A 14917-nucleotide genomic window follows, 5' to 3' on the forward strand; every position below is an offset into this window, starting at 1 on the left:
CAAATCTTTGACTTTCTAACTTTCGACAATTAGAGCCAAAGCATCTTAGGAACCTTCAAATACAGAAATATACTTAAGTCTAATATTATCATACGAACCTATTGAAATTATCAAAATACTGATCCGAGATTGTTTACAAAAAAGTCAAATCCTGGTCAACCCTCATAACTTAAGCTTTCAATTATAGAACAAAGTATTCCAATTCACTCCAAAACCTTTTTGAAACCAAATCAAACATCTCCACAAGTATCCCCATAATAAATACACATATACGAAAATATCAAATAGGGGAACGGGACTAAAATATATAAAACGATCGGTCAAGTCATTACAAAAGTATCATCCAAGTAAAGAGAAAGGATTACAAAAAATCCACTAGAATTCTTTACGTAGATGCAATGGACTTCATTGACCATAGTAAAATCATACAAGATCACCTCTTATGAATCTCAAATATTATTACCTTGAAGACTGCTTCAGGCCATAAATAGATCTTTTCAATTTACGGACCTTCTTTTCTTGGCCTTTAATGATGAAACCTGCAGGTTGTTCCATGTAAATTTTTCTCGTTTAGTTTTCTATTGAGAAAGGTTATATTCACGTTCATTTGGTGTAATTCTAAATCCAAACATGCAATAATAACCAAAAGTAAGAGAATTGAGGTAAACTTCACACCTGGTGAAAATATTTCCTCATAATTTATTCCAGCTTCTTGGGTAGAGCCATTTCCACCGATCGTCCATTGTATCTTTCTCTTAGCCCATCTGCTTTGCATTTAACTTTGAAAACATATATGTTCCCAATATCTTTATGCCCAGTCAGAAGGTCAACGAGATCCTAGGCTTGGTTTGTTTTCATGGGCTCTAATTCTTTTTTCGTTACTTTCATCCACTCATCTTTTCTAGAGCTTAATAAAGCATCAATCACATAATGTGGCTCATCCATTTCTGTGGGAGATACCAAGAAAACGTAATCTCCAATCTCATAAGAACATTTAGGTATAATTTTCCTAATACTCTTTTGTATTTGAAACTTAGATTCATTAACAGGATTTTAGGATTGAGAACTCCCACTCTCACTCGGATCAAGAAAAATATCTTGATCAATTTGATTATCAACCATGCCAGAAGACACTTGCTGACTATCTGAGTTCAACCTTTCATAAAGAGGCTCTCCATTCTTTGCCTCGCCCTTCTTTAAAATATTATTTTCTAGAAATGTAACATCTCATGATTCAATCTCAGTACCACTTCCATCCTCTAATTCACCAATAAATAATACACATTTGAGTGTTAAAAGATACATTTTTTTTTCTTTTGGACTTAATTTTTTAAACTTGCTAAAAGAATCTTTTACATATGCAGTTAAGGTCGTAAATTATTCAAGTTTGGTTTATGTCCAGTCCAAAGCTCATAAAGAATGGAAGAAACTAATTTAGAAGGCACTTTATTCAATATAAAAGTTGCAGTCAGTAATGCATCTCCCATAGGTAAATTTTCTTGCGCCATCATGGACCTTACCATGTCCAATGGTGTTATATTCCTCCTTTCTGCTATACCATTTTATTGAGTCCTATAAGGAATAATTAATTTTCTGGTGATGCCTATTTCATTACACAATTTTTCAAATTGTTTTGATAGATATTCACGCCCTCTATCGGTTCTTAAGGTCTTAATCCTTTTGTTTAATTGATTCTCAACTTCATTCAAATATCTCTTAAAGCATTCCAGTGCATCAGATTTATGAGAAATCAAATAGACATAACCAAAAGTGCGTGAAATCATCAATAAATATAATAAAATATAAAGCACCATACCTAACCCTCACATTCATTGGATCACAGATATTAGAATTGATAAATTGCAATGGAAAATCAGTTCTTTTAGCCTTTCCAAATGGTTTAGGTGTAATCTTTTCGGCAAGACAATTTTCACACGCCGGCATTTCAATTTTAGAGAAAGAACATAAATGTCCTTCCTTATCCAATCTATTTATTCGATCTTACCCTATGTGACCTAATCTTGCATGCCTTATAATAATATCAATATCATTGTTACTAGAATAACATGCCATAATACAACAATCAATATAACAATTATACATAGAAGGATTATAATCTAACACAATAAAATCATCATAACGTTGTTCAAAACTATAAAAAAGAATATTGTCTAGAGTAATTCTAACACCATTGCGGTTAAAGTTCAAATTAAAACCTATATATAGAAGAACAGACACAGAGACTAAGTTTCGTCGAATCTGTAAAAAATACAGGAGGCCATGCAACATGAAAGATAGGCCACCACACATATCCATTCTGCAAGTGCCTATCCTTTTGACGTCAAGCTTTGCAATATTTTTTCACATATACATGCATTGATTTAGGTGAAACTCAACAAAACTATACAAATACTTCTCTCTCGTGGCTCACATGATCGGTGGCATCTGAGTCTATAATCCATACAAGATAAGATTCAGTTAGTAAACAGTACTAGAAACATATATAGCTCTTAGAGATATATTTTGAAATGCTAACTTTTTCAGCTCAGTGCACTCATGACTAAATGCCTTGGAACTTGAAAAATGTATCACTTCATCTTGATCTTGTCTTTCTTCTTGTAGAACCATTTTTCCTTCTTGGAATTTGGCTTGTTTCATTTTAAGGAGAATCCTTCTCCGGTCTCCTTACCCTTTCTGTCATTTTTCCAATTTTTCTTGCGCTTGAAGCTTGAACTCTTTTTTTCACTTGATTCTGCCACAAAAGCATAAGGTATAGCTTTAGCAGCACCAAGTCATTCATCTTCAAGATCCACTTGACTGGCAACATGAGCAAAAGTTTTGATGTTGTTATTGTAGGTCTAGTTAACCTTGATATATTCTCAATTATTGGGAAGAGACCGAATCACTGCCTGAACATGTTGCTCATTAAGGAGAACATGACCATCATTTTTGAGTTGAGCAGTCATATTTGATACCACCCTTAGATGTTTCATTACTATAATCATGACGCTTTTTGTACGCATCAAACTTGATTGTCAGATGTCTAAGGTGAGTCACAGTTGTACTGCCATATGCCTCAAATATCTGAGACTTAAATGGCTAATGCTTTCCAATCCAAACTAACTATATAATTAGACAATACAACTTATTTTGCCTCAAATATCTGAATTTGATTAGGTAAGGAAACATTAGGAGCCATTTTGAATTCCTTAAACTCTTTAAACTTCTTTTTCTCTTTCCCTTCGCTCGACCTTTAATCCATTAATTCATTTTGCATCGCCATTGAGACATTCATGATAACTTCATACTCTGAGACTGAATCATTATAAAAATAAGTCTGGCAACGATGCATCCTTTTACGTTGTCCCTTTGCTCGATTTTGAGAATTCCCACATAGAGTAATTCGAGCTTAACTCCATCGAGCCATGTCTAAATAGGAACAAGAAACACATAGAATGGTTGTGACAATATATGTCATGATTACTCATAAAAGGCAATTAATTCAAGGGTCATTATCTTAATTAAAATTTATCTAAAAGGTTTGACCATTTCAGGACCACATAAAGTATCAGTAAAAGAACTGATTAAAACGTGAACCAAATTCCTTCAGACTCTAACACCATTATGCAGAATAAAAAAAAAAAGAAGAAACAGCTCTAGTTTTAGGAATATATCCGAAGAAACAATAATAATAGCACCATTGTTAGGAGGAAACAAAAAACAAAATCGGTATATTTGATGTACTGGCAGAAAGGTTTCCTCTCTTCAGTTTGTCCACTAAGAGTTAAAGCCATTACAAAGAAAAATATAGACTTCCTGTAAAATAGCGTCATTAAATTCCATTTACATTAAATGTTTTTAAAAACCTTCCTTCAAGATTTAACGTGAACATTATTTTTGTCCATTAATGATAATTGAAAAAAATAACGTGGATTCTATTATAGCAGCCCACGTCAAATCACGCAACTGTAACGATTCGAACGGTCATTTTGAGTTCTAGCATTTTATTTTATGATTCGAGGCTTCTAATAGATTAATTAGATATTTTATAACTTGCGCGTGTGGTTGGTTTTAATTTTCGAGAGTTTTGGGAGTATTTTTAGAAGAAGAGTTCTCATTTTGGAAGCTTTAAGTTGTTGAAGTTGACCAATGATTGACTTTTGTATAAACAACACTGGAATGGTAATTTGATGGTTATGTTAGCTTCGTATGATGATTTTAGACTTGTACGTATGTTTGGTTCAGGTCTCGAGTTACCCGAGGTCATTTCGACACTTATAGTCGACAGTTAGAAATTTGAACTTTAGAACTTTTGAAATATTTGGTTTGATACATGATTTCTTGTTTTGATGTTGTATTTGATGTTTTCAAATTTCCATCAAGTTCGTGTTGTGTATATAGACATTTTAGGATGATTGGATGGAGTCTCGTGGAGCTCAGGTGAGTTTCAGGGTGGTTTAGGCCATTTTGGTCCATATTGCAATTGTTGATCTCCTGTTATGCAGCAGTGCTTCGTGAACGCTGAGCTAGTCTCATATTCGCAGAGAGAATTTTGGGATAGGGAAAATTCCTTCTTCGCGAACATGATGAGCTTGATGCGAACGCGAAGCATTGGGAGGAAATGACCTTCACGAATGCGACACCAATGTCGCGAACGCGATGCTTCCAGATGTTGGCCTTCGCGAATGCGAGAGATGGGTCGCGATCGTGATGAAGGCCGTGACACCAGGTACTTAAATGCTAAAAATCAGGAATGAAACCATTTCACCATTTTTGAGACCTAGACCTCGGGAGGAGACGACTTTTGGAAGAATTGTTTCCCCAACTTTTAAGATTGGTAATTTTAACTTAGTTTTGATTTAATTTCAAGATTTTTCATAGATTTTCACTCTTAAACTAGAATTTATTGAATTTGGGATTTCATCAAAGGTTGAACCTTTATTGATTGGGGATATTTTTTTTTAGCATTGTTTGACTTTCTTAGATGATATTTGACTAGGTTTTGATTGTTTTGAGGACTATTACTAAGTAAAACAATATTGGATTGTTGAATTTATTTCGAAATGAGGTAAGGGTCTTGCCTAGCTTTGTTGAAAGAATTTTTTCTAAAAATGATATTGTTTGCTATATGCGGGGGTGATGCACATGCGAGGTGACTGTAATGACCCGACCAGTTATTTGTCTTTCTAGAATCTTGTTCCCATAGTTAAGACTTCCTATAAGTGCCTTTCCTATTTTATGGCTTGTGGGACAGGTTGGTTTGGTTTTGGAAGGGGTTGGTTAAATTCGTAACACTTAGTTCCATAATAGTGGCTTCAGATGGCCAAGTTTGACTTAAGTTAATATTTTGAGTAAATAACCTCGAAATTGGGATTTGAAGTTTTCAATATGTTCGTATGGTGATTTTGGACTTGGGCGTATATTCGAATCGAGTTTCGGGTAGACCGGGAGTATTTCGGCACTTATCGTTAAATGTTAGCATTTTGAAGGTTTTAGAGTTTTTTAAGTAAGACTTGAGGTGGACTTTGGTATTATCGGATTCCATTTGGCATTCCGAGCCAGGGAGTTAATTCATTTTATCATATAGGACTTGTGTGTAAAATTTTATTTCATTCTGAGTTGTTTAAGTATGATTCGTTGCGTTCGGAGTTAGTTGGAAGAAATTCGAAGTTTAAAAGTTGATTAATTTAGTTTTAGAGTGTGATTCTTGATTGCAATACATTTTATGTATTTCGAGACCTCGAGTAGGTCCAGATTATGATTATGTACTTGCTAGTATATTAGATAGGGTCCCGGGTGGCTCGGGTGAGTTTCGGACCACCCGGATCAACGTTTAAGTTGTCAGATTTTGTTGATATCCTGTGTGTATCGCGATCGTGGAGAAGGCATCATGATCGCGAAGTGATGTGCGGAGCTTAGGAAGAGTTTTTCTTTGAGAAAGCACAGGGGGTATCGCGATCGCGGATGGTTGTTAGGCAGGGCTTCGTGTTCACGTGGCTGAGGTCGCGAACGCAATAAGTTAGTGGCTTGGGCCAGGGAAGGCAGCTGGTCTACGCGATCGAGTTATGGCAATCACGATTGCGGAAGAGGATTTGCAGAGGCAGGTAGGCATTGGCCTTTGCGAACGCGGAACGTTGAGGGCAGTGTGCATTGCGAACGCTTTATGATAATTGCGAGCGCAATGAAATATTTTTGGGCAGGGGGGGAGTTTGGTCTTCACAATCGCGAGGCTATTTCTGTGATTGAGATGAAGAACACCTAGGCAGAAAGTGATATTAATACAGGACTTAGGCTCATTTCATCACATTTTCTCTTAGCTTGGGCGATTTGGCAGCTTTTTGAAGGGGCTTTTTCATCAAGTGTCATAAGTTAAGAGATTCTAACCAATTGTGAGTTAAATAGATGCATTAGGTGTGAATTTTAACATGAAAATTAGTAGAATTTGGGAATTTTATTTAAAAACCTAGAATTTGATAAATATGAGATTTGACCACGAAATTGGTTATGAAATTTGGTATAAATTATATATTTGAGTTCGTAATACCATGGGTAACATTTATCTTCGAAATTTCCAGAATCCGGGAACGTGAATTTGGGGTTGACTTTTGTTGACTTTTCAAGTGGCGTTGGGAACTGACCCTAATAGTTGAATTATGAGTTTTTGAGCATAGATTGATTGGTTTGTACATCCTTTGACTAGTTTTGAGTTGCTCGGCATTGATTTGAGGTGATTAGTGAGCTGTGGGAGCCAAGTAGTGGACTTGGAAGCAAGGTAAGTCTCTTGCCTAATCTTGTAAGAGAAAATTATCCCCATAGGCATTTTAATCATTGTGTGCTATGTGTTATGGGTGCTATGTACGTATGAGGTGACGAGTGTTCGTGCATAGCTAGATTTATGTTAGTGTCCAGGTAGACTTAGACCTATAACATACCTTAACGGTATTACTTGAATTAAACTTGCTTGTTTGATTACTTGGATTCATAAATAAGATTTAGACTATAATTTACGTATTGACCGAGCCTCTTTACCTTGAATTTTAGCGGGATATTTGATGTTTTCTTGTATTTCCATCCTCGTATTATGTTTATGTGATTAGTAGTTTCATGTCTTCTTGACCCGTACGTATCTTCGTGGGTGGGAAAGTTTTCTCTATTCCTGTGGGATCGGCGGTATGCCTCGGTAGTGCTATGAATGAGCATTATAGATTGGGTCGTGCGACCACATCAGCATTGTGAGTTGCATCTATGGATCGGGTCATACAACCTCGACAGAGTACACTATTATTATGGATCGGGCCATACGACTTTGGCAGAATTCGTACGTAATATTCGATAGTGTGTCAGAGTACACATGTGTTATTCATGACTTGAAATTTGCCATTATCTTAGTTATCCTCGTTTCGTTCGAGGAAGCATATAGTACTTGATGATTTCACAACTATTTTTATGTTGAAAATCATGTTATTTATATTTATCTATTTTGTTGCTACTTGTTAGGCTTCATGCTTGTCTACATTTATATACGTTGTTATTGGACCACTAGTAAGTGTCGATATCGACCTCTCGTCATTACTTCAATAATGATGAGCTGAGACAAGGGTCAAAGTCCAACTCCAATAACCAGCGACAGTTCATAACAATATAAATAAGATGGTACAAGAAATAACTCAGAGATATGATGCTCAGCTCGTTCACTGTTACTGAAAATAGGCATGCTTTTCAAGTATAACAGTAAATCCCAAATCTTTCATAGAAAACAACAAAAATATGAGTAAGTTTGAAAACTATGATTTTTCCCAAAAACTTCCAACAACAGGTAAGACGTTTAATTATCAAATGGCATGAGGAAAGTATATCTCTATGCCTACATGTCAATGTATGCATGCCAACTGTAATATAATGTTCTGATGAAACCATATGCATACTCTCAGTAAATTAATGCACTCAGTCCTCACAGTCACTCAATCCTCCCAGTCACTCGGTACTCGCACTCAGTAGGTACCTGCACTCACTGGGGGTGTGTACAGACTCCGGAGGGGCTCCTTCAACCCAAGCGCTATAATAAGTCAATCATGGCGTAAATCAATAACATTTGCTGCGGCGTGCAGCCCGCTCCTATCATAAATTAAGAATACTTGTTGCGGCGTGCAACCCGATCCCATAAATATACTCACAATCAGGCCTTCGGCCTCGCTCAGTCATCAATCTCTCCAGTCTCTCGGGCTCACAATGTCATGAAAATCAGCCCAAGAATAATGATATGATATATCAATAAATGGTAACAGACACTGAGATATGATATACATATGAATGCGTACGACTGAGTATGTAATTGCAATGTAAGCTAATAACTCAACAACATAAATGAACTCATTGGGTCCCAACAGAATAAGCATGTAGCCTAGATATGGTTTCTAATATGGATCATAGCTCAATGGCTCTAGTACGTAGAAATGTCATGGTTATAAATAAGATTAGGTAACTACACAGTACCACAGAAATAACGGGGTCACAATTTACACGATGCACGCCCACACGCCCTTCACCTAGGATGTGCGTAACCTCAACACCAAACACATAACACGTATATTCTTGGTTCATACCCTCAGCACCAAGTTTAGAAGTGTTACTTAGCTCGAACAAGCCAAATCCAATACCGAGCAAGACAAACGATGCTCTAAAAATGTCATCCCACGCGTACCGACCTCCAAACGGTTCAAAACTAGCCAAAAGGAACTCAAGAATATCAAATAATTCCTAAGTAAATAATTCCAAATGATAAAGGTCGAATCTTTAATCAAATCTCCAAAGTTAATCAAAAAGTCAAACCCGGCCCTACAACTCGGAATTCGACGAAACTTAAAAAATCTGACAACCCGTTCAATTACGAGTCCAACCATACTAGTTTTACTCAAATACGACTCCGAATCGATATTCAAAACTCTAAACTTCACTCTATGTAACTTTGGAAGACAAACCCCCCCAAATTTCTCTTTAAAATTCACAATCCAATTACCAAAAATTGAGATAGATTCACGAAATATAACTAAAACCGAGTAGAGAACACTTATCCTAATTTATATGGTGCAAATCGCCTCAAACATTGTCCAAAGCCGAGCTCCCCAACTCAAAATATGACCAAATGAACAAACACTCGATATTAAATAATTTTGCCCAGTTGTTCTACCTCGTTTTGTATGACAAACGATCCCGAAACTTGCTTTTGATGCCTCCAATAGATTCCTTGTAAAATCTAGTGAAGTTAGACTTTTAAATCACTCCATTTGACCTTATAATGAAGGAGATATGTTGGTTTCAATATTTGAAAATACTATAGATTTTTAAATATAAAGTCAGTGGCAATTTCGTAATTAATTTGAAGAAATTCAAGCAACCCAATTCTTAGTAAAATGATCATAAACTTCTCATACGATGTCCAAATTCGACGATTGTTTTTGCTATGGCTCCGCAATTACGATACGGATCTAATTATTCAATCAAAACAGAAATTGGAGCACATTTTCTTAATGTGGTACCATTTATGCTTGTCGAAACGACATCGAAACATTAAAAAAAACAAGCGCAACACAACCCAAACCTATCCGAAACTCACCCGAGCCCCTCGGGACCCCGTTTGAACATACCAACAAGTCTTATAACATAACACGGACCTACTCGAGGCCTCAAATCACGCATTACAACATTGAAACGACGAATTGCACCTCAAATCAAATTTAATGAACTTTCGAACATTCGACTTCCAAAAACTCGCGCTAAAACATATCAAATCGACTCAGAATGAACTCAAATTTTGCACACAAGTCCCAAATGACATAAAAAATCTATTCCAATTTTCGGAATCACAATACGAATCCGAAATAATTCTTAAAGTCAACTCTCGGTCAAACTTATGAACCTTTCAAACCTTCAAATTTCCAACTTTCGCCAATTAGCGCTGAAACCTTCTAGAAATATCCAAATGCAAATTCGGGCATACGCCCGAGTCCAAAATCACCATTTGTACCTAACGGAATCATCAAATCTCCAATCCGAGGTCAAACACTAAAAAAGTCAAACTTAGTCAACTCTTCCAACTTTAAAGCTTCAATTATGAAATTCATTCTTCCAACAATTCTGAAATACCTGAAAAACCAAAAACGACGATATAGACAAGTCATAATACATCATACGGAATTACTCATGCCCTCAAACAACCGAGTGAAGTGCAAATTCTTAAAACGGTCAGGTCATTACATTCTCCCCTACTTAAACATACGTTCGTCCTCGAACGTGCCAAGAGTCATTCCAAGGCCATCAAACCGCTGTGTAACCTTACCATGCACATACCCGGGGGTGTTCCCATGTCACCATAATCCATTTAAGCCCAACAACACAACATAACTGAAGATCATTACTCCAACCTTTGACCGTAAACCTTAGAATCAAATTTTCACATCCAGAGTTTCTTACAATACCCGAATCTCGCACCTACACTCTATATAAGTCTGAACAAGTTGTATAGAGCCATAACTATAACCCAAGATGTAATCACATGATGTACCACATAACTCAGATGCTTACAGCAATAACTTTTGACCACAGTAGCTGCTCAAAATACACCCAATACCGGTAATAAACATCATATCAAACAAAACCTCATTCTAAAACCTTCGTACACTGTCGATGATGAAAGAAACACGCAGAAACTCTTAATCACTTATCAGATCAACAAGTCATGGAGCCCTCTCTCGTCCAATCAGAACCAAGACAAATACTAAACCGACTTCTGATATTATTCCTCCATACATACTGTAATCAAATCCAATAGTAACCATTTCAGGCCCAAAGATTTGATCTTATCAAATACAAGCTACTCTACTGATATGGCACACCAATACTACCTAGAGCCAGAAACCTTGCAATCCATGCACCAATACGCAATAATTCAAATGCACTCAAAAATGAAAAATGACTCAAATAAGAGAATCGTTCTGCAAGCTCAACAATTACCTCCACAACGCAGTGCTAAGAACCCATCACACATAGTAGAACCAAAACACACGAATCTATCACAAGGGATCATATCCAATCATAACCCAGTTGCAATACGTGACCCATCCAATGACCGATCCATATGAAATACCTCGAGCCCCAATGCTCAAAATCAACAACCATAAGTAATTCAACACCAAGTACACAAGTGCATGACCATAACCATGGATAATAAATTAACGCAATATACCACAGCTCGGAAAGATCATAACCAAGGCGCAATCAACCATTCCACACCGCAATCAACATCTCGCTCGATATTCGCTATAAGGCCCAAACAGAACCGCATCATGTGTGCAAAAAACCAATAAATCACAACCCCTCATAGCATAGAAGAGTAACTCATAGAACATATCCGAAAACTAACAATCTCAACTCTAACCAAATGTCACACCCCTCAACACAAACAGTTCTGAGTCAACAAATTCGATCTGGTATAGAATACACATCCTCAGTGGGCCTACCAATGGGCCCCCAAATTAACTCCAGTCATCCATAAATAGATAAATAACCCTCCGAAAGTCCACAGTGACTGAACCATAATACATACTATCATCTGGCTAGCTTTGGCCACATCTTCACAGTCCACAACCATGAAACAATATGCTTCTGAGAACTCCTGGTCTCTAAATCCATAGAACACACAAACCACCATATTTGATCCTAACTCCACCGCCCGAATGTCTAACACATCTCCCATACACGATCATCCCACGAGAAATACTTCGATAATTCTTCCGTGCAACATAGCAAAATTTGAATATCAGCAGTCAATCAACCAGGCGAGTACTGCAATACTAATGAAGCATCCGTAAGTCAAAACTCGGTGCGCCTTATGATATGCACACCCTTCTCAGGCAATACCAAGTAGTTATAGCATTCATCTAAACATCAAAAACCATCCATGCTATCTAAGAATTTATGATCTTCCCTTAAAAATTGAACCATGACCTTGCACATGCAAACCTCAATCCCACAGGACACACCACATTTATCATGCCATCATATGAAAAGCACGAGAATCTCATAATCAACTCTAAGTCACCAGCAGAATACATACCCGATCATTCAGAAACCTTCCATTTGATCCCATCCAATAGAAAATCACAATATGCAACATGCTCCTCACGCCGGTAGAAAATATCCATCTCCAACAGTGGTAGAAACCATCGAGAACTCTTCGAAACCCATTTGCACATAACCAAATCATCGGAACTGAATCTCTCTAACTCAACCAAGACACGCAGGTCGCCAAACCTAAGAGTATTGCCACAAAACACCTATAGAGACTCACCACATCATAAGTACCTAAAGAACCGATCATATCCATTACTGTGCTGATCCAACCTACTATCAAGTTGTTCTATTTCTCCGAGTTTCTTCTGAATTGCCTTCAAGTTGATACTTCTCCTCACCATAATACCATGACCCTCAACCAAAACTCACCCCACGAAATCCAAGAAAAAACCATGCCGCCCTAAGGCCCATAAGCCATCGTATTCCTTCTTAAGCACCCCAAAAGTACCACAACGGAGCCACCCACTCTGAAGAGGTCTTTTGTGAATCTAAAGTTGTTTCCTTCACCTTCCTGATACTGAAATGTAGAATCCATAATGATATAGAAATACTACAAGTCTCGACATCATCTAATGTAAATCTCAGATTCTAGCCATATACAAATTTGAAAAATTCTCAATTGCCATATATAAATCTGGAACCCATTAGAACCCTCTCGAGATTTATCAACTCTGCTCAAATCTCAATTGCCCCACCCAAGCGGGCCAAATGACATGTGCCACATTAGCACAACAACACCCAAAGAAGTAACCCCGCCTTAACGCAATCGAGTAAATCCCTACTACATGCACACTACATCCGTCACGAATAACAAACTCAAATCGTTTCATGATTCCCATATACCCATAAAGTATAATACATCATGCATCAAGAAATCTCCTTGCTTAAGTCATCCTCAAAACAAATATCTACAAGCCATAACCAATCCACAAGTATGCCTCAGACCGAAACCAATATAACACATAATAGTATAATTAACTCGTCGATAGCAGATTCCCCCACTTGGCTCAAAGCCATGGAATAAAACATCTGATAACTTACAATAACCACACCCCATTACCGCCATAATACCGCAGTGAGATTCAACTAAATCCTTCATAAACTCATGTAACGCAAACCATATAATACCTCAAATCACCTGCTAAGCTCACATTCATCTTTGTGACAGTCAGGCCAACTTTTGCAACCAATCCAAACTTAAATCGCAACACCTATGCTTAATGGTAGAAAAGAAAGCCTCCACACGATATCATAAGGATCACACCTCCATAGACCACCCCGCATGAGATAACCCACTTGTTTGGCCTCAAACTGACATCTCTCCATACCCTTTTACAGTCACAACTACTACGCAATCACTTAATCTTCCTGATTCTGAACCCATCAACAAGACATGAGAATCTAATTCATTCCACAATTAAACAACATGAAAGATCCTTCAACACACTCATAAATCGAGACTGTACGTCACATCAAGACAGAAATCAAGCACCCAATAGTCCTTTTACATCTCAAGCAAACTCTTCTCAACACATTTGAACCATCCGAACACATCCCGCAGTCACATCATACTCATTATATAGCCATCCAATCACTTATCGATCCATAAATTCCACTAATAGGGACACTACCAGACTTATAAGCCCAATAGCGCATGCGCACACAACCAAAATCCCCGTGCTCAAGCTACAGTCAAAACCCGGCCTCAAGTCCTCTAGACTGGCCCATCATCAGCACACAAAAATCATATCTCGCACATCATCCATGGAATCAAAATTCATCGATGCACAGCTGATACTGAGCACTCACATGCGCATACCAATGTGTGGAAGAAATTCAAAGAATTTTGCTTCAAACTGAATCAATGCCGCATGATAAGGAAAGAAAGATGGGAAGTTTATCCTAAATGCCCTGTAGTCCCTCGAAGATAGGTATGTGCGTCATCATATCGATCTGCAAGACTCTACTAGATACTTGCTCATGACTCGTAGAACCTATGAACCTAGAGCTCTGATACCAACTTGGCACGACCCAAAATCTAACTAGTCGTGATGGCACCTAACCCAACCCGCTAGGTAAGCCAATTAACAACTATCCAAATTTAATGAGATTTATCAAGAAAAGAAATGATAAAATAATTGCTTTTATACAAGAATTTTCCAAGGACTTGTAGTACAAATCATGAGCTTCTAAGATTTAGAGTTTACAAAGCTGGTATGAAATAAATACATCATCTGTTTGAAAAATACATGAACGGATTAAAGATTCTAAAGCTACCAAGGATAAGAGGTAGTTGTAACCGGAACTCAGGTACATCTTCATATTCAGCTCCCGCCATACACAACAACATCAACATCCAATATGTGTACGGAAGGTGCAAAAGTGTAGTATGAGTACAACCGACCCCATGTACTCAATAAGTAACAAACCTAACTTTAGGTTAAAAGTAGTGACGAGCTGGGATAAAGGTCAGAGTCCAACTCCAATAACCAGCAACAGTTCATAAAAATATAAATAAGATAGTACAAGAAATAACTCAAAGATATGATGCTCAGCTCGGTCACCGTTACTAAAAATAGGCATGCTTTTCAAGTATAACAGTAAATCCCAAATCATTTATCGAAAACACCAAAAATATAAGTAAGTTTGAAAACTGTAATTTTTCCCAAATACTTCCAACAACAGGTAAGACGTTTCATTACCAAATGACATGAGGAAAGTATATCTCTAATCCTACATATCAATGTATGCATGCCAACTGTAATACAATGCAGTGATGAAACCATAT

This window comes from Nicotiana tabacum, chromosome 13 (genome assembly GCF_000715075.1).
Source record: "Nicotiana tabacum cultivar K326 chromosome 13, ASM71507v2, whole genome shotgun sequence".
NCBI classification, from domain to species: domain Eukaryota; kingdom Viridiplantae; phylum Streptophyta; class Magnoliopsida; order Solanales; family Solanaceae; genus Nicotiana; species Nicotiana tabacum.